The sequence below is a fragment of the Eucyclogobius newberryi genome, unplaced genomic scaffold (genome assembly GCF_026437365.1).
Source record: "Eucyclogobius newberryi isolate DKJ021-1_F unplaced genomic scaffold, fEucNew1.0.hap1 SCAF_159, whole genome shotgun sequence".
NCBI lineage: Eukaryota > Metazoa > Chordata > Actinopteri > Gobiiformes > Gobiidae > Eucyclogobius > Eucyclogobius newberryi.
Window position 1 is genome coordinate 48,651 of NW_027315789.1, and position 21,373 is coordinate 70,023.

Genomic DNA, 21,373 nt, shown 5'->3' on the forward strand with positions numbered 1-21,373 from the left:
CCACAAGAGTCTTCTACTTTCCACAAGAGTCTTCTACTGTCCACTAGAGTCTTCTACTGTCCACAAGAGTCTTCTACTGTCCACATGAGTCTTCTACTGTCCACAAGAGTCTTCTACTGTCCACAAGAGTCTTCTACTGTCCACAAGAGTCTTCTACTGTCCACTAGAGTCTTTTACTGTCCAAAAGAGTCTTCTACTGTCCACAAGAGTCTTCTACTGTCCACAAGAGTCTTCTACTGTCCACATGAGTCTTCTACTGTCCACAAGAGTCTTCTACTGTCCACAAGAGTCTTCTACTGTCCACAATAGTCTTCTACTGTCCACAAGAGTCTTCTACTGTCCACTAGAGTCTTCTACTGTCCACATGAGTCTTCTACTGTCCACTAGAGTCTTCTACTGTCCACAAGAGTCTTCTACTGTCCACAAGAGTCTTCTACTGTCCACAAGAGTCTTCTACTGTCCACATGAGTCTTCTACTGTCCACAAGAGTCTTCTACTGTCCACAAGAGTCTTTTAGGGTCCACAAGAGTCTTCTACTGTCCACTAGAGTTTTCTACTGTCCACTAGAGTCTTCTACTGTCCACAAGAGTCTTCTACTGTCCACAAGAGTCTTCTACTGTCCACAAGAGTCTTCTACTGTCCACAAGAGTCTTGTACTGTCCACTAGAGTCTTTTAGTGTCCACAAGAGTCTTCTACTGTCCACAAGAGTCTTCTACTGTCCACATGAGTCTTCTACTGTCCACAAGAGTCTTCTACTGTCCACAAGAGTCTTCTACTGTCCACTAGAGTCTTCTACTGTCCACAAGAGTCTTGTACTGTCCACTAGAGTCTTCTACTGTCCACATGAGTCTTCTACTTTTCACAAGAGTCTTCTACTGTCCACAAGAGTCTTCTACTGTCCACAAGAGTCTTCTACTGTCCACAAGAGTCTTCTACTGTCCACATGAGTCTTCTACTGTCCACAAGAGTCTTCTACTGTCCACAAGAGTCTTTTAGGGTCCACAAGAGTCTTCTACTGTCCACTAGAGTTTTCTACTGTCCACTAGAGTCTTCTACTGTCCACAAGAGTCTTCTACTGTCCACAAGAGTCTTCTACTGTCCACAAGAGTCTTGTACTGTCCACTAGAGTCTTTTAGTGTCCACAAGAGTCTTCTACTGTCCACAAGAGTCTTCTACTGTCCACATGAGTCTTCTACTGTCCACAAGAGTCTTCTACTGTCCACAAGAGTCTTCTACTGTCCACTAGAGTCTTCTACTGTCCACAAGAGTCTTGTACTGTCCACTAGAGTCTTCTACTGTCCACATGAGTCTTCTACTTTTCACAAGAGTCTTCTACTGTCCACAAGAGTCTTCTACTGTCTACTAGAGTCTTCTACTGTCCACAAGAGTCTTGTACTGTCCACAAGAGTCTTCTACTGTCCACATGAGTCTTCTACTGTCCACTAGAGTCTTCTACTGTCCACAAGAGTCTTCTACTGTCCACAAGAGTCTTCTACTGTCCACTAGAGTCTTCTGCTGTCCACATGAGTCTTTTAGTGTCCACAAGAGTCTTTTACTGTCCACTAGAGTCTTCCACTGTCCACTAGAGTCTTCTACTGTCCACAAGAGTCTTCTACTGTCCACAAGAGTCTTCTACTGTCCACAAGAGTTTTCTACCGTCCACTAGAGTCTTCTACTGTCCACAAGAGTCTTGTACTGTCCACTAGAGTCTTCTACTGTCCACATGAGTCTTCTACTGTCCACAAGAGTCTTCTACTGTCCACAAGAGTCTTTTAGTGTCCACAAGAGTCTTCTACTTTCCACTAGAGTCTTCTACTGTCCACAAGAGTCTTCTACTGTCCACAAGAGTCTTCTACTGTCCACAAGAGTCTTGTACTGTCCAATAGAGTCTTCTACTGTCCACATGAGTCTTCTACTGTCCACAAGAGTCTTCTACTGTCCACAAGAGTCTTTTAGTATCCACAAGAGTCTTTTAGTGTCCACAAGAGTCTTCTACTGTCCACTAGAGTCTTCTACTGTCCACAAGAGTCTTCTACTGTCCACATGAGTCTTCTACTGTCCACAAGAGTCGTCTACTGTCCACAAGAGTCTTTTAGTATCCACAAGAGTCTTCTACTGTCCACTAGAGTCTTCTACTGTCCACAAGAGTCTTTTAGTGTCAACAAGAGTCTTCTACTGTCCACAAGAGTTTTCTACCGTCCACTCTTGTGGACAGTAGAAGACTCTAGTGGACAGTGGAAGACTCTAGTGGACAGTAAAAGACTCTTGTGGACACTAAAAGACTCATGTGGACAGCAGAAGACTCTAGTGGACAGTAGAAGACTCATGTGGACAGTAGAAGACTCTTGTGGACACTAAAAGACTCTTGTGGACAGTAGAAGACTCTTGTGGACAGTAGAAGACTCATGTGGACAGTAGAAGACTCTAGTGGACAGTACAAGACTCTTGTGGACAGTAGAAGACTCTTGTGGACAGTAGAAGACTCTTGTGGACAGTAGAAGACTCTTGTGGACAGTAGAAGACTCTAGTGGACAGTAGAAGACTCTTGTGGACACTAAAAGACTCTTGTGGACAGTAGAAGACTCTTGTGGACAGTAGAAGACTCATGTGGACAGTAGAAGACTCTAGTGGACAGTACAAGACTCTTGTGGACAGTAGAAGACTCTAGTGGACGGTAGAAAACTCTTGTGGACAGTAGAAGACTCTTGTGGACAGTAGAAGACTCTTGTGGACAGTAGAAGACTCTAGTGGACAGTGGAAGACTCTAGTGGACAGTAAAAGACTCTTGTGGACACTAAAATACTCTTGTGGACAGTAGAAGACTCTTGTGGACAGTAGAAGACTCATGTGGACAGTAGAAGACTCTTGTGGACAGTAGAAGACTCTTGTGGACAGTAGAAGACTCTTGTGGACAGTAGAAGACTCATGTGGACAGTAGAAGACTCTTGTGGACAGTAGAAGACTCTTGTGGACAGTAGAAGACTCATGTGGACAGTAGAAGACTCTAGTGGACAGTACAAGACTCTTGTGGACAGTAGAAGACTCTAGTGGACAGTAAAAAACTCTTGTGGACAGTAGAAGACTCTTGTGGACAGTAGAAGACTCTTGTGGACAGTACAAGACTCTTGTGGACAGTAGAAGACTCATGTGGACAGTAGAAGACTCTAGTGGACAGTACAAGACTCTTGTGGACAGTAGAAGACTCTAGTGGACAGTAGAAGACTCTTGTGGACAGTAGAAGACTCTTGTGGACAGTAGAAGACTTTTGTGGACAGTAGAAGACTCTACTGGGCAGTAGAAGACTCTTGTGGACACTAAAAGACTCTTGTGGACAGTAGAAGACTCTAGTGGACAGTAGAAGACACTTGTGGACACTAAAAGACTCTTGTGGACAGTACAAGACTCTTGTGGACAGTAGAAGACTCTTGTGGACAGTAGAAGACTCTTGTGGACAGTAGAAGACTCTAGTGGACAGTAGAAGACTCTTGTGGACACTAAAAGACTCTTGTGGACAGTAGAAGACTCTTGTGGACAGTAGAAGACTCATGTGGACAGTAGAAGACTCTAGTGGACAGTACAAGACTCTTGTGGACAGTAGAAGACTCTAGTGGACGGTAGAAAACTCTTGTGGACAGTAGAAGACTCTTGTGGACAGTAGAAGACTCTTGTGGACAGTAGAAGACTCTAGTGGACAGTGGAAGACTCTAGTGGACAGTAAAAGACTCTTGTGGACACTAAAATACTCTTGTGGACAGTAGAAGACTCTTGTGGACAGTAGAAGACTCATGTGGACAGTAGAAGACTCTTGTGGACAGTAGAAGACTCTTGTGGACAGTAGAAGACTCTTGTGGACAGTAGAAGACTCATGTGGACAGTAGAAGACTCTAGTGGACAGTACAAGACTCTTGTGGACAGTAGAAGACTCTAGTGGACAGTAAAAAACTCTTGTGGACAGTAGAAGACTCTTGTGGACAGTAGAAGACTCTTGTGGACAGTACAAGACTCTTGTGGACAGTAGAAGACTCATGTGGACAGTAGAAGACTCTAGTGGACAGTACAAGACTCTTGTGGACAGTAGAAGACTCTAGTGGACAGTAGAAGACTCTTGTGGACAGTAGAAGACTCTTGTGGACAGTAGAAGACTTTTGTGGACAGTAGAAGACTCTACTGGGCAGTAGAAGACTCTTGTGGACACTAAAAGACTCTTGTGGACAGTAGAAGACTCTAGTGGACAGTAGAAGACACTTGTGGACACTAAAAGACTCTTGTGGACAGTAGAAGACTCTTGTGGACAGTAGAAGACTCTTGTGGACAGTAGAAGACTCTAGTGGACAGTAGAAGACTCTTGTGGACAGTAGAAGACTCTTGTGGACAGTAGAAGACTCTAGTGGACAGTAGAAGACTCTTGTGGACAGTAGAAGACTCTTGTGGACAGTAGAAGACTCTTGTGGACAGTAGAAGACTCTAGTGGACAGTAGAAGACTCTTGTGGACAGTAGAAGACTCTTGTGGACAGTAGAAGACTCATGTGGACAGTAGAAGACTCTTGTGGACACTAAAAGACTCTTGTGGACAGTAGAAGACTCTTGTGGACAGTAGAATACTCTTGTGGACAGTAGAACACTCTAGTGGACAGTAGAAGACTCTTGTGGACACTAAAAGACTCTTGTGGACAGTAGAAGACTCTTGTGGACAGTAGAAGACTCATGTGGACAGTAGAAGACTCTAGTGGACAGTACAAGACTCTTGTGGACAGTAGAAGACTCTAGTAGACAGTAGAAGACTCTTGTGGACAGTAGAAGACTCTTGTGAAAAGTAGAAGACTCATGTGGACAGTAGAAGACTCTAGTGGACAGTACAAGACTCTTGTGGACAGTAGAAGACTCTAGTGGACAGTAGAACACTCTTGTGGACAGTAGAAGACTCTTGTGGACAGTAGAAGACTCATGTGGACAGTAGAAGACTCTTGTGGACAGTAGAAGACTCTTGTGGACAGTAGAAGACTCTTGTGGACAGTAGAAGACTCTACTGGACAGTAGAAGACTCTTGTTGACACTAAAAGACTCTTGTGGACAGTAGAAGACTCTAGTGGACAGTAGAAGACTCTTGTGGATACTAAAAGACTCTTGTGGACAGTAGACGACTCTTGTGGACAGTAGAAGACTCATGTGGACAGTAGAAGACTCTTGTGGACAGTAGAAGACTCTAGTGGACAGTAGAAGACTCTTGTGGACACTAAAAGACTCTTGTGGATACTAAAAGACTCTTGTGGACAGTAGAAGACTCTTGTGGACAGTAGAAGACTCATGTGGACAGTAGAAGACTCTATTGGACAGTACAAGACTCTTGTGGACAGTAGAAGACTCTTGTGGACAGTAGAAGACTCTTGTGGACAGTAGAAGACTCTTGTGGACAGTACAAGACTCTTGTGGACAGTAGAAGACTCATGTGGACAGTAGAAGACTCTTGTGGACAGTAGAAGACTCTTGTGGACAGTAGAAGACTCTAGTGGACAGTAGAAGACTCTTGTGGACACTAAAAGACTCTTGTGGACAGTAGAAGACTCTTGTGGACAGTAGAAGACTCATGTGGACAGTAGAAGACTCTAGTGGACAGTACAAGACTCTTGTGGACAGTAGAAGACTCTAGTGGACGGTAGAAAACTCTTGTGGACAGTAAAAGACTCTTGTGGACAGTAGAAGACTCTTGTGGACAGTAGAAGACTCTAGTGGACAGTGGAAGACTCTAGTGGACAGTAAAAGACTCTTGTGGACACTAAAATACTCTTGTGGACAGTAGAAGACTCTTGTGGACAGTAGAAGACTCATGTGGACAGTAGAAGACTCTTGTGGACAGTAGAAGACTCTTGTGGACAGTAGAAGACTCTTGTGGACAGTAGAAGACTCATGTGGACAGTAGAAGACTCTAGTGGACAGTACAAGACTCTTGTGGACAGTAGAAGACTCTAGTGGACAGTAAAAAACTCTTGTGGACAGTAGAAGACTCTTGTGGACAGTAGAAGACTCTTGTGGACAGTACAAGACTCTTGTGGACAGTAGAAGACTCATGTGGACAGTAGAAGACTCTAGTGGACAGTACAAGACTCTTGTGGACAGTAGAAGACTCTAGTGGACAGTAGAAGACTCTTGTGGACAGTAGAAGACTCTTGTGGACAGTAGAAGACTTTTGTGGACAGTAGAAGACTCTACTGGGCAGTAGAAGACTCTTGTGGACACTAAAAGACTCTTATAGACAGTAGAAGACTCTTGTGGACAGTAGAAGACTCATGTGGACAGTAGAAGACTCTAGTGGACAGTACAAGACTCTTGTGGACAGTAGAAGACTCTAGTGGACAGTAGAAGACTCTTGTGGACAGTAGAAGACTCTTGTGGACAGTAGAAGACTCATGTGGACAGTAGAAGACTCTTGTGGACACTAAAAGACTCTTGTGGACAGTAGAAGACTCTTGTGGACAGTAGAATACTCTTGTGGACAGTAGAAGACTCTAGTGGACAGTAGAAGACTCTTGTGGACACTAAACGACTCTTGTGGACAGTAGAAGACTCTTGTGGACAGTAGAAGACTCATGTGGACAGTAGAAGACTCTAGTGGACAGTACAAGACTCTTGTGGACAGTAGAAGACTCTAGTAGACAGTAGAAGACTCTTGTGGACAGTAGAAGACTCTTGTGAAAAGTAGAAGACTCATGTGGACAGTAGAAGACTCTAGTGGACAGTACAAGACTCTTGTGGACAGTAGAAGACTCTAGTGGACAGTAGAACACTCTTGTGGACAGTAGAAGACTCTTGTGGACAGTAGAAGACTCATGTGGACAGTAGAAGACTCTTGTGGACAGTAGAAGACTCTTGTGGACAGTAGAAGACTCTTGTGGACAGTAGAAGACTCTACTGGACAGTAGAAGACTCTTGTTGACACTAAAAGACTCTTGTGGACAGTAGAAGACTCTAGTGGACAGTAGAAGACTCTTGTGGATACTAAAAGACTCTTGTGGACAGTAGAAGACTCTTGTGGACAGTAGAAGACTCATGTGGACAGTAGAAGACTCTAGTGGACAGTAGAAGACTCTAGTGGACAGTAGAAGACTCTTGTGGACAGTAGAAGACTCTACTGGACAGTAGAAGACTCTTGTGGACAGTATAAGACTCTAGTGGACAGTAGAAGACTCTAGTGGACAGTAGAAGACTCTAGTGGACAGTAGAAGACTATTGTGGACAGTAGAAGACTCTTGTGGACAGTAGAAGACTCTAGTGGACAGTAGAAGACTCTTGTGGACAGTAGAAGACTCTTGTGGACAGTAGAAGACTCTAGTGGACAGTAGAAGACTCTTGTGGACAGTAGAAGACTCTTGTGGACAGTAGAAGACTCTAGTGGACAGTAGAAGACTCTTGTGAAAAGTAGAAGACTCATGTGGACAGTAGAAGACTCTAGTGGACAGTACAAGACTCTTGTGGACAGTAGAAGACTCATGTGGACACTAGAAGACTCTTGTGGACAGTAGAAGACTCTTGTGGACAGTAGAAGACTCTTGTGGACAGTAGAAGACTCTACTGGACAGTAGAAGACTCTTGTGGACACTAAAAGACTCTTGTGGACAGTAGAAGACTCTTGTGAAAAGTAGAAGACTCATGTGGACAGTAGAAGACTCTAGTGGACAGTACAAGACTCTTGTGGACAGTAGAAGACTCTAGTGGACAGTAGAAGACTCTTGTGGACAGTAGAATACTCATGTGGACAGTAGAAGACTCTTTTGGACAGTAGAAGACTCTTGTGGACAGTAGAAGACTCTAGTGGACAGTAGAAGACTCTTGTGGACAGTAGAAGACTCTTGTGGACAGTAGAAGACTCTTGTGGACAGTAGAAGACTCTAGTGGACAGTAGAAGACACTTGTGGACACTAAAAGACTCTTGTGGACAGTAGAAGACTCTTGTGGACAGTAGAAGACTCTTGTGGACAGTAGAAGACTCTAGTGGACAGTAGAAGACTCTTGTGGACACTAAAAGACTCTTGTGGAAGTTGAAGACTCTTGTGGACAGTAGAAGACTCTAGTGGACAGTAGAAGACTCTAGTGGACAGTAGAAGACTCATGTGGACAGTAGAAGACTCTAGTGGACAGTAGAAGACTCTAGTGGACAGTAGAAGACTCTTGTGGACAGTAGAAGACTCTAGTGGACAGTAGAAGACTCTTGTGGACTGTAGAAGACTCTTGTGGACAGTAGAAGACTCTTGTGGACAGTAGAAGACTCTAGTGGACAGTAGAAGACTCTTGTGGACAGTAGAAGACTCTTGTGGACAGTAGAAGACTCTAGTGGACAGTAGAAGACTCTTGTGGACAGTAGAAGACTCTTGTGGACAGTAGAAGACTCTTGTGGACAGTAGAAGACTCTAGTGGACAGTAGAAGACTCTTGTGGACAGTAGAAGACTCTTGTGGACAGTAGAAGACTCTTGTGGACAGTAAAAGACTCTTGTGGACACTAAAAGACTCATGTGGACAGCAGAAGACTCTAGTGGACAGTAGAAGACTCATGTGGACAGTAGAAGACTCTTGTGGACACTAAAAGACTCTTGTGGACAGTAGAAGACTCTTGTGGACAGTAGAAGACTCATGTGGACAGTAGAAGACTCTAGTGGACAGTACAAGACTCTTGTGGACAGTAGAAGACTCTTGTGGACAGTAGAAGACTCTTGTGGACAGTAGAAGACTCTAGTGGACAGTAGAAGACTCTTGTGGACACTAAAAGACTCTTGTGGACAGTAGAAGACTCTTGTGGACAGTAGAAGACTCATGTGGACAGTAGAAGACTCTAGTGGACAGTACAAGACTCTTGTGGACAGTAGAAGACTCTAGTGGACGGTAGAAAACTCTTGTGGACAGTAGAAGACTCTTGTGGACAGTAGAAGACTCTTGTGGACAGTAGAAGACTCTAGTGGACAGTGGAAGACTCTAGTGGACAGTAAAAGACTCTTGTGGACACTAAAATACTCTTGTGGACAGTAGAAGACTCTTGTGGACAGTAGAAGACTCATGTGGACAGTAGAAGACTCTTGTGGACAGTAGAAGACTCTTGTGGACAGTAGAAGACTCTTGTGGACAGTAGAAGACTCATGTGGACAGTAGAAGACTCTAGTGGACAGTACAAGACTCTTGTGGACAGTAGAAGACTCTAGTGGACAGTAAAAAACTCTTGTGGACAGTAGAAGACTCTTGTGGACAGTAGAAGACTCTTGTGGACAGTACAAGACTCTTGTGGACAGTAGAAGACTCATGTGGACAGTAGAAGACTCTAGTGGACAGTACAAGACTCTTGTGGACAGTAGAAGACTCTAGTGGACAGTAGAAGACTCTTGTGGACAGTAGAAGACTCTTGTGGACAGTAGAAGACTTTTGTGGACAGTAGAAGACTCTACTGGGCAGTAGAAGACTCTTGTGGACACTAAAAGACTCTTGTGGACAGTAGAAGACTCTAGTGGACAGTAGAAGACACTTGTGGACACTAAAAGACTCTTGTGGACAGTAGAAGACTCTTGTGGACAAGATGAGTCCACATGAGTCTTCTACTGTCCACAAGAGTCTTCTACTGTCCACAAGAGTCTTTTAGTATCCACAAGAGTCTTCTACTGTCCACAAGAGTCTTCTACTGTCCACAAGAGTCTTCTACTGTCCACATGAGTCTTCTACTGTCCACAAGAGTCTTCTACTGTCCACAAGAGTGTTCTACTGTCCACTAGAGTCTTCTACTGTCCACAAGAGTCTTGTACTGTCCACTAGAGTCTTCTACTGTCCACATGAGTCTTCTACTTTTCACAAGAGTCTTCTACTGTCCACAAGAGTCTTCTACTGTCTACTAGAGTCTTCTACTGTCCACAAGAGTCTTGTACTGTCCACTAGAGTCTTCTACTGTCCACATGAGTCTTCTACTGTCCACAAGAGTCTTCTACTGTCCACAAGAGTCTTCTACTGTCCACAAGAGTCTTCTACTGTCCACTAGAGTCTTCTACTGTCCACAAGAGTCTTCTACTGTCCACAAGAGTCTTCTACTGTCCACTAGAGTCTTCTACTGTCCACAAGAGTCTTGTACTGTCCACTAGAGTCTTCTACTGTCCACATGAGTCTTCTACTGTCCACAAGAGTCTTCTACTGTCTATAAGAGTCTTTTAGTGTCCACAAGAGTCTTCTACTGTCCACTAGAGTCTTCTACTGTCCACAAGAGTCTTCTACTGTCCACAAGAGTCTTCTACTGTCCACAAGAGTCTTCTACTGTCCACTAGAGTCTTCTACTGTCCACAAGAGTCTTCTACTGTCCACAAGAGTCTTCTACTGTCCACTAGAGTCTTCTACTGTCCACAAGAGTCTTCTACTGTCCACAAGAGTCTTCTACTGTCCACTAGAGTCTTCTACTGTCCACAAGAGTCTTCTACTGTCCACAAGAGTCTTCTACAGTCCACAAGAGTCTTCTACTGTCCACTAGAGTCTTCTACTGTCCACAAGAGTCTTCTACTGTCCACTAGAGTCTTCTACTGTCCACTAGAGTCTTCTACTGTCCACATGAGTCTTCTACTGTCCACTAGAGTCTTCTACTGTCCACTAGAGTCTTCTACTGTCCACAAGAGTCTTCAACTTCCACAAGAGTCTTTTAGTGTCCACAAGAGTCTTCTACTGTCCACTAGAGTCTTCTACTGTCCAAAAGAGTCTTCTACTGTCCACAAGAGTCTTCTACTGTCCACAAGAGTCTTTTAGTGTCCACAAGTGTCTTCTACTGTCCACTAGAGTCTTCTACTGTCCACAAGAGTCTTTTAGTGTCCACAAGAGTCTTCTACTGCCCAGTAGAGTCTTCTACTGTCCACAAAAGTCTTCTACTGTCCACAAGAGTCTTCTACTGTCCACAAGAGTCTTCTACTGTCCACTAGAGTCTTCTACTGTCCACAAGAGTCTTGTACTGTCCACTAGAGTCTTCTACTGTCCACATGAGTCTTCTACTGTCCACAAGAGTCTTGTACTGTCCACAAGAGTCTTCTACTGTCCACAAGAGTCTTCTACTGTCCACAAGAGTTTTTTACTGTCCACTAGAGTCTTCTACTGTCCACAAGAGTCTTGTACTGTCCACTAGAGTCTTCTACTGTCCACATGAGTCTTCTACTGTCCACAAGAGTCTTCTACTGTCCACAAGAGTCTTCTACTGTCCACAAGAGTCTTCTACTGTCCACATGAGTCTTCTACTGTCCACAAGAGTCTTCTACTGTCCACAAGAGTATTTTAGTGTCCACAAGAGTCTTTTACTGTCCACTAGAGTCTTCCACTGTCCACTAGAGTCTTCTACTGTCCACAAGAGTCTTCTACTGTCCACAAGAGTCTTCTACTGTCCACAAGAGTTTTCTACCGTCCACTAGAGTCTTCTACTGTCCACAAGAGTCTTGTACTGTCCACTAGAGTCTTCTACTGTCCACATGAGTCTTCTACTGTCCACAAGAGTCTTCTACTGTCCACAAGAGTCTTTTAGTGTCCACAAGAGTCTTCTACTGTCCACTAGAGTCTTCTACTGTCCACAAGAGTCTTCTACTGTCCACAAGAGTCTTCTACTGTCCACAAGAGTCTTGTACTGTCCACTAGAGTCTTCTACTGTCCACATGAGTCTTCTACTGTCCACAAGAGTCTTCTACTGTCCACAAGAGTCTTTTAGTGTCCACAAGAGTCTTCTACTGTCCACATGAGTCTTCTACTGTCCACAAGAGTCTTTTAGTGTCCACAAGAGTCTTCTACTGTCCAGTAGAGTCTTCTACTGTCCACAAGAGTCTTCTACTGTCCACAAGAGTCTTCTACTGTCCACAAGAGTCTTCTACTGTCCACATGAGTCTTCTACTGTCCACAAGAGTCTTCTACTGTCCACAAGAGTGTTCTACTGTCCACTAGAGTCTTCTACTGTCCACAAGAGTCTTGTACTGTCCACTAGAGTCTTCTACTGTCCACATGAGTCTTCTACTTTTCACAAGAGTCTTCTACTGTCCACAAGAGTCTTCTACTGTCTACTAGAGTCTTCTACTGTCCACAAGAGTCTTGTACTGTCCACTAGAGTCTTCTACTGTCCACATGAGTCTTCTACTGTCCACAAGAGTCTTCTACTGTCCACAAGAGTCTTTTAGTGTCCACAAGAGTCTTCTACTGTCCACTAGAGTCTTCTACTGTCCACAAGAGTCTTCTACTGTCCACAAGAGTCTTCTACTGTCCACAAGAGTCTTTTAGTGTCCACAAGAGTCTTCTACTGTCCACAAGAGTCTTCTACTGTCCACAAGAGTCTTCTACTGTCCACAAGAGTCTTCTACTGTCCACTAGAGTCTTCTACTGTCTATAAGAGTCTTTTAGTGTCCACAAGAGTCTTCTACTGTCCACTAGAGTCTTCTACTGTCCACAAGAGTCTTCTACTGTCCACAAGAGTCTTCTACTGTCCTCAAGAGTCTTCTACTGTCCACAAGAGTCTTCTACTGTCCACTAGAGTCTTCTACTGTCCACAAGAGTCTTCTACTGTCCAGTAGAGTCTTCTACTGTCCACAAGAGTCTTCTACTGTCCACAAGAGTCTTCTACTGTCCACAAGAGTCTTCTACTGTCCACATGAGTCTTCTACTGTCCACAAGAGTCTTCTACTGTCCACAAGAGTGTTCTACTGTCCACTAGAGTCTTCTACTGTCCACAAGAGTCTTGTACTGTCCACTAGAGTCTTCTACTGTCCACATGAGTCTTCTACTTTTCACAAGAGTCTTCTACTGTCCACAAGAGTCTTCTACTGTCTACTAGAGTCTTCTACTGTCCACAAGAGTCTTGTACTGTCCACTAGAGTCTTCTACTGTCCACATGAGTCTTCTACTGTCCACAAGAGTCTTCTACTGTCCACAAGAGTCTTTTAGTGTCCACAAGAGTCTTCTACTGTCCACTAGAGTCTTCTACTGTCCACAAGAGTCTTCTACTGTCCACAAGAGTCTTCTACTGTCCACAAGAGTCTTTTAGTGTCCACAAGAGTCTTCTACTGTCCACATGAGTCTTCTACTGTCCACAAGAGTCTTCTACTGTCCACAAGAGTCTTCTACTGTCCACAAGAGTCTTGTACTGTCCACTAGAGTCTTCTACTGTCCAAATGAGTCTTCTACTGTCCACAAGAGTCTTCTACTGTCTATAAGAGTCTTTTAGTGTCCACAAGAGTCTTCGACTGTCCACTAGAGTCTTCTACTGTCCACAAGAGTCTTCTACTGTCCACAAGAGTCTTCTACTGTCCACAAGAGTCTTCTACTGTCCACTAGAGTCTTCTACTGTCCACAAGAGTCTTCTACTGTCCACAAGAGTCTTCTACTGTCCACTAGAGTCTTCTACTGTCCACATGAGTCTTCTACTTTTCACAAGAGTCTTCTACTGTCCACAAGAGTCTTCTACTGTCTACTAGAGTCTTCTACTGTCCACAAGAGTCTTGTACTGTCCACTAGAGTCTTCTACTGTCCACATGAGTCTTCTACTTTTCACAAGAGTCTTCTACTGTCCACAAGAGTCTTCTACTGTCTACTAGAGTCTTCTACTGTCCACAAGAGTCTTCTACTGTCCACAAGAGTCTTCTACAGTCCACAAGAGTCTTCTACTGTCCACTAGAGTCTTCTACTGTCCACAAGAGTCTTCTACTGTCCACTAGAGTCTTCTACTGTCCACTAGAGTCTTCTACTGTCCACATGAGTCTTCTACTGTCCACTAGAGTCTTCTACTGTCCACTAGAGTCTTCTACTGTCCACAAGAGTCTTCAACTTCCACAAGAGTCTTTTAGTGTCCACAAGAGTCTTCTACTGTCCACTAGAGTCTTCGACTGTCCAAACGAGTCTTCTACTGTCCACAAGAGTCTTCTACTGTCCACAAGAGTCTTTTAGTGTCCACAAGTGTCTTCTACTGTCCACTAGAGTCTTCTACTGTCCACAAGAGTCTTTTAGTGTCCACAAGAGTCTTCTACTGCCCAGTAGAGTCTTCTACTGTCCACAAAAGTCTTCTACTGTCCACAAGAGTCTTCTACTGTCCACAAGAGTCTTCTACTGTCCACTAGAGTCTTCTACTGTCCACAAGAGTCTTGTACTGTCCACTAGAGTCTTCTACTGTCCACATGAGTCTTCTACTGTCCACAAGAGTCTTGTACTGTCCACAAGAGTCTTCTACTGTCCACAAGAGTCTTCTACTGTCCACAAGAGTTTTTTACTGTCCACTAGAGTCTTCTACTGTCCACAAGAGTCTTGTACTGTCCACTAGAGTCTTCTACTGTCCACATGAGTCTTCTACTGTCCACAAGAGTCTTCTACTGTCCACAAGAGTCTTCTACTGTCCACATGAGTCTTCTACTGTCCACAAGAGTCTTCTACTGTCCACAAGAGTATTTTAGTGTCCACAAGAGTCTTTTACTGTCCACTAGAGTCTTCCACTGTCCACTAGAGTCTTCTACTGTCCACAAGAGTCTTCTACTGTCCACAAGAGTCTTCTACTGTCCACAAGAGTTTTCTACCGTCCACTAGAGTCTTCTACTGTCCACAAGAGTCTTGTACTGTCCACTAGAGTCTTCTACTGTCCACATGAGTCTTCTACTGTCCACAAGAGTCTTCTACTGTCCACAAGAGTCTTTTAGTGTCCACAAGAGTCTTCTACTGTCCACTAGAGTCTTCTACTGTCCACAAGAGTCTTCTACTGTCCACAAGAGTCTTCTACTGTCCACAAGAGTCTTGTACTGTCCACTAGAGTCTTCTACTGTCCACATGAGTCTTCTACTGTCCACAAGAGTCTTCTACTGTCCACAAGAGTCTTTTAGTGTCCACAAGAGTCTTCTACTGTCCACATGAGTCTTCTACTGTCCACAAGAGTCTTTTAGTGTCCACAAGAGTCTTCTACTGTCCAGTAGAGTCTTCTACTGTCCACAAGAGTCTTCTACTGTCCACAAGAGTCTTCTACTGTCCACAAGAGTCTTCTACTGTCCACATGAGTCTTCTACTGTCCACAAGAGTCTTCTACTGTCCACAAGAGTGTTCTACTGTCCACTAGAGTCTTCTACTGTCCACAAGAGTCTTGTACTGTCCACTAGAGTCTTCTACTGTCCACATGAGTCTTCTACTTTTCACAAGAGTCTTCTACTGTCCACAAGAGTCTTCTACTGTCTACTAGAGTCTTCTACTGTCCACAAGAGTCTTGTACTGTCCACTAGAGTCTTCTACTGTCCACATGAGTCTTCTACTGTCCACAAGAGTCTTCTACTGTCCACAAGAGTCTTTTAGTGTCCACAAGAGTCTTCTACTGTCCACTAGAGTCTTCTACTGTCCACAAGAGTCTTCTACTGTCCACAAGAGTCTTCTACTGTCCACAAGAGTCTTTTAGTGTCCACAAGAGTCTTCTACTGTCCACAAGAGTCTTCTACTGTCCACAAGAGTCTTCTACTGTCCACAAGAGTCTTCTACTGTCCACTAGAGTCTTCTACTGTCTATAAGAGTCTTTTAGTGTCCACAAGAGTCTTCTACTGTCCACTAGAGTCTTCTACTGTCCACAAGAGTCTTCTACTGTCCACAAGAGTCTTCTACTGTCCTCAAGAGTCTTCTACTGTCCACAAGAGTCTTCTACTGTCCACTAGAGTCTTCTACTGTCCACAAGAGTCTTCTACTGTCCAGTAGAGTCTTCTACTGTCCACAAGAGTCTTCTACTGTCCACAAGAGTCTTCTACTGTCCACAAGAGTCTTCTACTGTCCACATGAGTCTTCTACTGTCCACAAGAGTCTTCTACTGTCCACAAGAGTGTTCTACTGTCCACTAGAGTCTTCTACTGTCCACAAGAGTCTTGTACTGTCCACTAGAGTCTTCTACTGTCCACATGAGTCTTCTACTTTTCACAAGAGTCTTCTACTGTCCACAAGAGTCTTCTACTGTCTACTAGAGTCTTCTACTGTCCACAAGAGTCTTGTACTGTCCACTAGAGTCTTCTACTGTCCACATGAGTCTTCTACTGTCCACAAGAGTCTTCTACTGTCCACAAGAGTCTTTTAGTGTCCACAAGAGTCTTCTACTGTCCACTAGAGTCTTCTACTGTCCACAAGAGTCTTCTACTGTCCACAAGAGTCTTCTACTGTCCACAAGAGTCTTTTAGTGTCCACAAGAGTCTTCTACTGTCCACATGAGTCTTCTACTGTCCACAAGAGTCTTCTACTGTCCACAAGAGTCTTCTACTGTCCACAAGAGTCTTGTACTGTCCACTAGAGTCTTCTACTGTCCACATGAGTCTTCTACTGTCCACAAGAGTCTTCTACTGTCTATAAGAGTCTTTTAGTGTCCACAAGAGTCTTCTACTGTCCACTAGAGTCTTCTACTGTCCACAAGAGTCTTCTACTGTCCACAAGAGTCTTCTACTGTCCACAAGAGTCTTCTACTGTCCACTAGAGTCTTCTACTGTCCACAAGAGTCTTCTACTGTCCACAAGAGTCTTCTACTGTCCACTAGAGTCTTCTACTGTCCACAAGAGTCTTCTACTGTCCACAAGAGTCTTCTACTGTCCACAAGAGTGTTCTACTGTCCACTAGAGTCTTCTACTGTCCACAAGAGTCTTGTACTGTCCACTAGAGTCTTCTACTGTCCACATGAGTCTTCTACTTTTCACAAGAGTCTTCTACTGTCCACAAGAGTCTTCTACTGTCTACTAGAGTCTTCTACTGTCCACAAGAGTCTTGTACTGTCCACTAGAGTCTTCTACTGTCCACATGAGTCTTCTACTGTCCACAAGAGTCTTCTACTGTCCACAAGAGTCTTTTAGTGTCCACAAGAGTCTTCTACTGTCCACTAGAGTCTTCTACTGTCCACAAGAGTCTTCTACTGTCCACAAGAGTCTTCTACTGTCCACAAGAGTCTTTTAGTGTCCACAAGAGTCTTCTACTGTCCACAAGAGTCTTCTACTGTCCACAAGAGTCTTCTACTGTCCACAAGAGTCTTCTACTGTCCACTAGAGTCTTCTACTGTCTATAAGAGTCTTTTAGTGTCCACAAGAGTCTTCTACTGTCCACTAGAGTCTTCTACTGTCCACAAGAGTCTTCTACTGTCCACAAGAGTCTTCTACTGTCCTCAAGAGTCTTCTACTGTCCACAAGAGTCTTCTACTGTCCACTAGAGTCTTCTACTGTCCACAAGAGTCTTCTACTGTCCAGTAGAGTCTTCTACTGTCCACAAGAGTCTTCTACTGTCCACAAGAGTCTTCTACTGTCCACAAGAGTCTTCTACTGTCCACATGAGTCTTCTACTGTCCACAAGAGTCTTCTACTGTCCACAAGAGTGTTCTACTGTCCACTAGAGTCTTCTACTGTCCACAAGAGTCTTGTACTGTCCACTAGAGTCTTCTACTGTCCACATGAGTCTTCTACTTTTCAATAGAGTCTTCTACTGTCCACAAGAGTCTTCTACTGTCTACTAGAGTCTTCTACTGTCCACAAGAGTCTTGTACTGTCCACTAGAGTCTTCTACTGTCCACATGAGTCTTCTACTGTCCACAAGAGTCTTCTACTGTCCACAAGAGTCTTTTAGTGTCCACAAGAGTCTTCTACTGTCCACTAGAGTCTTCTACTGTCCACAAGAGTCTTCTACTGTCCACAAGAGTCTTCTACTGTCCACAAGAGTCTTTTAGTGTCCACAAGAGTCTTCTACTGTCCACATGAGTCTTCTACTGTCCACAAGAGTCTTCTACTGTCCACAAGAGTCTTCTACTGTCCACAAGAGTCTTGTACTGTCCACTAGAGTCTTCTACTGTCCACATGAGTCTTCTACTGTCCACAAGAGTCTTCTACTGTCTATAAGAGTCTTTTAGTGTCCACAAGAGTCTTCTACTGTCCACTAGAGTCTTCTACTGTCCACAAGAGTCTTCTACTGTCCACAAGAGTCTTCTACTGTCCACAAGAGTCTTCTACTGTCCACTAGAGTCTTCTACTGTCCACAAGAGTCTTCTACTGTCCACAAGAGTCTTCTACTGTCCACTAGAGTCTTCTACTGTCCACAAGAGTCTTCTACTGTCCACAAGAGTCTTCTACTGTCCACTAGAGTCTTCTACTGTCCACAAGAGTCTTCTACTGTCCACAAGAGTCTTCTACAGTCCACAAGAGTCTTCTACTGTCCACTAGAGTCTTCTACTGTCCACAAGAGTCTTCTACTGTCCACTAGAGTCTTCTACTGTCCACTAGAGTCTTCTACTGTCCACATGAGTCTTCTACTGTCCACTAAAGTCTTCTACTGTCCACTAGAGTCTTCTACTGTCCACAAGAGTCTTCTACTGTCCACAAGAGTCTTTTAGTGTCCACAAGAGTCTTCTACTGTCCACTAGAGTCTTCTACTGTCCACAAGAGTCTTCTACTGTCCACAAGAGTCTTCTACTGTCCACAAGAGTCTTTTAGTGTCCACAAGAGTCTTCTACTGTCCACATGAGTCTTCTACTGTCCACAAGAGTCTTCTACTGTCCACAAGAGTCTTCTACTGTCCACAAGAGTCTTCTACTGTCCACAAGAGTCTTTTAGTGTCCACAAGAGTCTTCTACTGTCCACAAGAGTCTTCTACTGTCCACATGAGTCTTCTACTGTCCAGTAGAGTCTTCTACTGTCCACAAGAGTCTTCTACTGTCCACAAGAGTCTTCTACTGTCCACAAGAGTCTTCTACTGTCCACATGAGTCTTCTACTGTCCACAAGAGTCTTCTACTGTCCACAAGAGTGTTCTACTGTCCACTAGAGTCTTCTACTGTCCACAAGAGTCTTGTACTGTCCACTAGAGTCTTCTACTGTCCACATGAGTCTTCTACTTTTCACAAGAGTCTTCTACTGTCCACAAGAGTCTTCTACTGTCTACTAGAGTCTTCTACTGTCCACAAGAGTCTTGTACTGTCCACTAGAGTCTTCTACTGTCCACATGAGTCTTCTACTGTCCACAAGAGTCTTCTACTGTCCACAAGAGTCTTTTAGTGTCCACAAGAGTCTTCTACTGTCCACTAGAGTCTTCTACTGTCCACAAGAGTCTTCTACTGTCCACAAGAGTCTTCTACTGTCCACAAGAGTCTTTTAGTGTCCACAAGAGTCTTCTACTGTCCACATGAGTCTTCTACTGTCCACAAGAGTCTTCTACTGTCCACAAGAGTCTTCTACTGTCCACAAGAGTCTTGTACTGTCCACTAGAGTCTTCTACTGTCCACATGAGTCTTCTACTGTCCACAAGAGTCTTCTACTGTCTATAAGAGTCTTTTAGTGTCCACAAGAGTCTTCTACTGTCCACTAGAGTCTTCTACTGTCCACAAGAGTCTTCTACTGTCCACAAGAGTCTTCTACTGTCCACAAGAGTCTTCTACTGTCCACTAGAGTCTTCTACTGTCCACAAGAGTCTTCTACTGTCCACAAGAGTCTTCTACTGTCCACTAGAGTCTTCTACTGTCCACAAGAGTCTTCTACTGTCCACAAGAGTCTTCTACTGTCCACTAGAGTCTTCTACTGTCCACAAGAGTCTTCTACTGTCCACAAGAGTCTTCTACAGTCCACAAGAGTCTTCTACTGTCCACTAGAGTCTTCTACTGTCCACAAGAGTCTTCTACTGTCCACTAGAGTCTTCTACTGTCCACTAGAGTCTTCTACTGTCCACATGAGTCTTCTACTGTCCACTAAAGTCTTCTACTGTCCACTAGAGTCTTCTACTGTCCACAAGAGTCTTCTACTGTCCACAAGAGTCTTTTAGTGTCCACAAGAGTCTTCTACTGTCCACTAGAGTCTTCTACTGTCCACAAGAGTCTTCTACTGTCCACAAGAGTCTTCTACTGTCCACAAGAGTCTTTTAGTGTCCACAAGAGTCTTCTACTGTCCACATGAGTCTTCTACTGTCCACAAGAGTCTTCTACTGTCCACAAGAGTCTTCTACTGTCCACAAGAGTCTTCTACTGTCCACAAGAGTCTTTTAGTGTCCACAAGAGTCTTGTACTGTCCACTAGAGTCTTCTACTGTCCACATGAGTCTTCTACTGTCCACAAGAGTCTTCTACTGTCCACAAGAGTCTTCTACTGTCCACAAGAGTCTTCTACTGTCCACATGAGTCTTCTACTGTCCACAAGAGTCTCCTACTGTCCACAAGAGTCTTTTAGTGTCCACAAGAGTCTTTTACTGTCCACTAGAGTCTTCCACTGTCCACTAGAGTCTTCTACTGTCCACAAGAGTCTTCTACTGTCCACAAGAGTCTTCTACTGTCCACAAGAGTTTTCTACCGTCCACTAGAGTCTTCTACTGTCCACAAGAGTCTTGTACTGTCCACTAGAGTCTTCTACTGTCCACATGAGTCTTCTACTGTCCACAAGAGTCTTCTACTGTCCACAAGAGTCTTTTAGTGTCCACAAGAGTCTTCTACTGTCCACTAGAGTCTTCTACTGTCCACAAGAGTCTTCTACTGTCCACAAGAGTCTTCTACTGTCCACAAGAGTCTTGTACTGTCCACTAGAGTCTTCTACTGTCCACATGAGTCTTCTACTGTCCACAAGAGTCTTCTACTGTCCACAAGAGTCTTTTAGTGTCCACAAGAGTCTTCTACTGTCCACTAGAGTCTTCTACTGTCCACAAGAGTCTTTTAGTGTCCACAAGAGTCTTCTACTGTCCAGTAGAGTCTTCTACTGTCCACAAGAGTCTTCTACTGTCCACAAGAGTCTTCTACTGTCCACAAGAGTCTTCTACTGTCCACATGAGTCTTCTACTGTCCACAAGAGTCTTCTACTGTCCACAAGAGTGTTCTACTGTCCACTAGAGTCTTCTACTGTCCACAAGAGTCTTGTACTGTCCACTAGAGTCTTCTACTGTCCACATGAGTCTTCTACTTTTCACAAGAGTCTTCTACTGTCCACAAGAGTCTTCTACTGTCTACTAGAGTCTTCTACTGTCCACAAGAGTCTTGTACTGTCCACTAGAGTCTTCTACTGTCCACATGAGTCTTCTACTGTCCACAAGAGTCTTCTACTGTCCACAAGAGTCTTTTAGTATCCACAAGAGTCTTCTACTGTCCACTAGAGTCTTCTACTGTCCACAAGAGTCTTCTACTGTCCACAAGAGTCTTCTACTGTCCTCAAGAGTCTTTTAGTGTCCACAAGAGTCTTCTACTGTCCACAAGAGTCTTCTACTGTCCACAAGAGTCTTCTACTGTCCACAAGAATCTTCTACTGTCCACTAGAGTCTTCTACTGTCCACAAGAGTCTTGTACCGTCCACTAGAGTCTTCTACTGTCCACATGAGTCTTCTACTGTCCACAAGAGTCTTCTACTGTCTATAAGAGTCTTTTAGTGTCCACAAGAGTCTTCTACTGTCCACTAGAGTCTT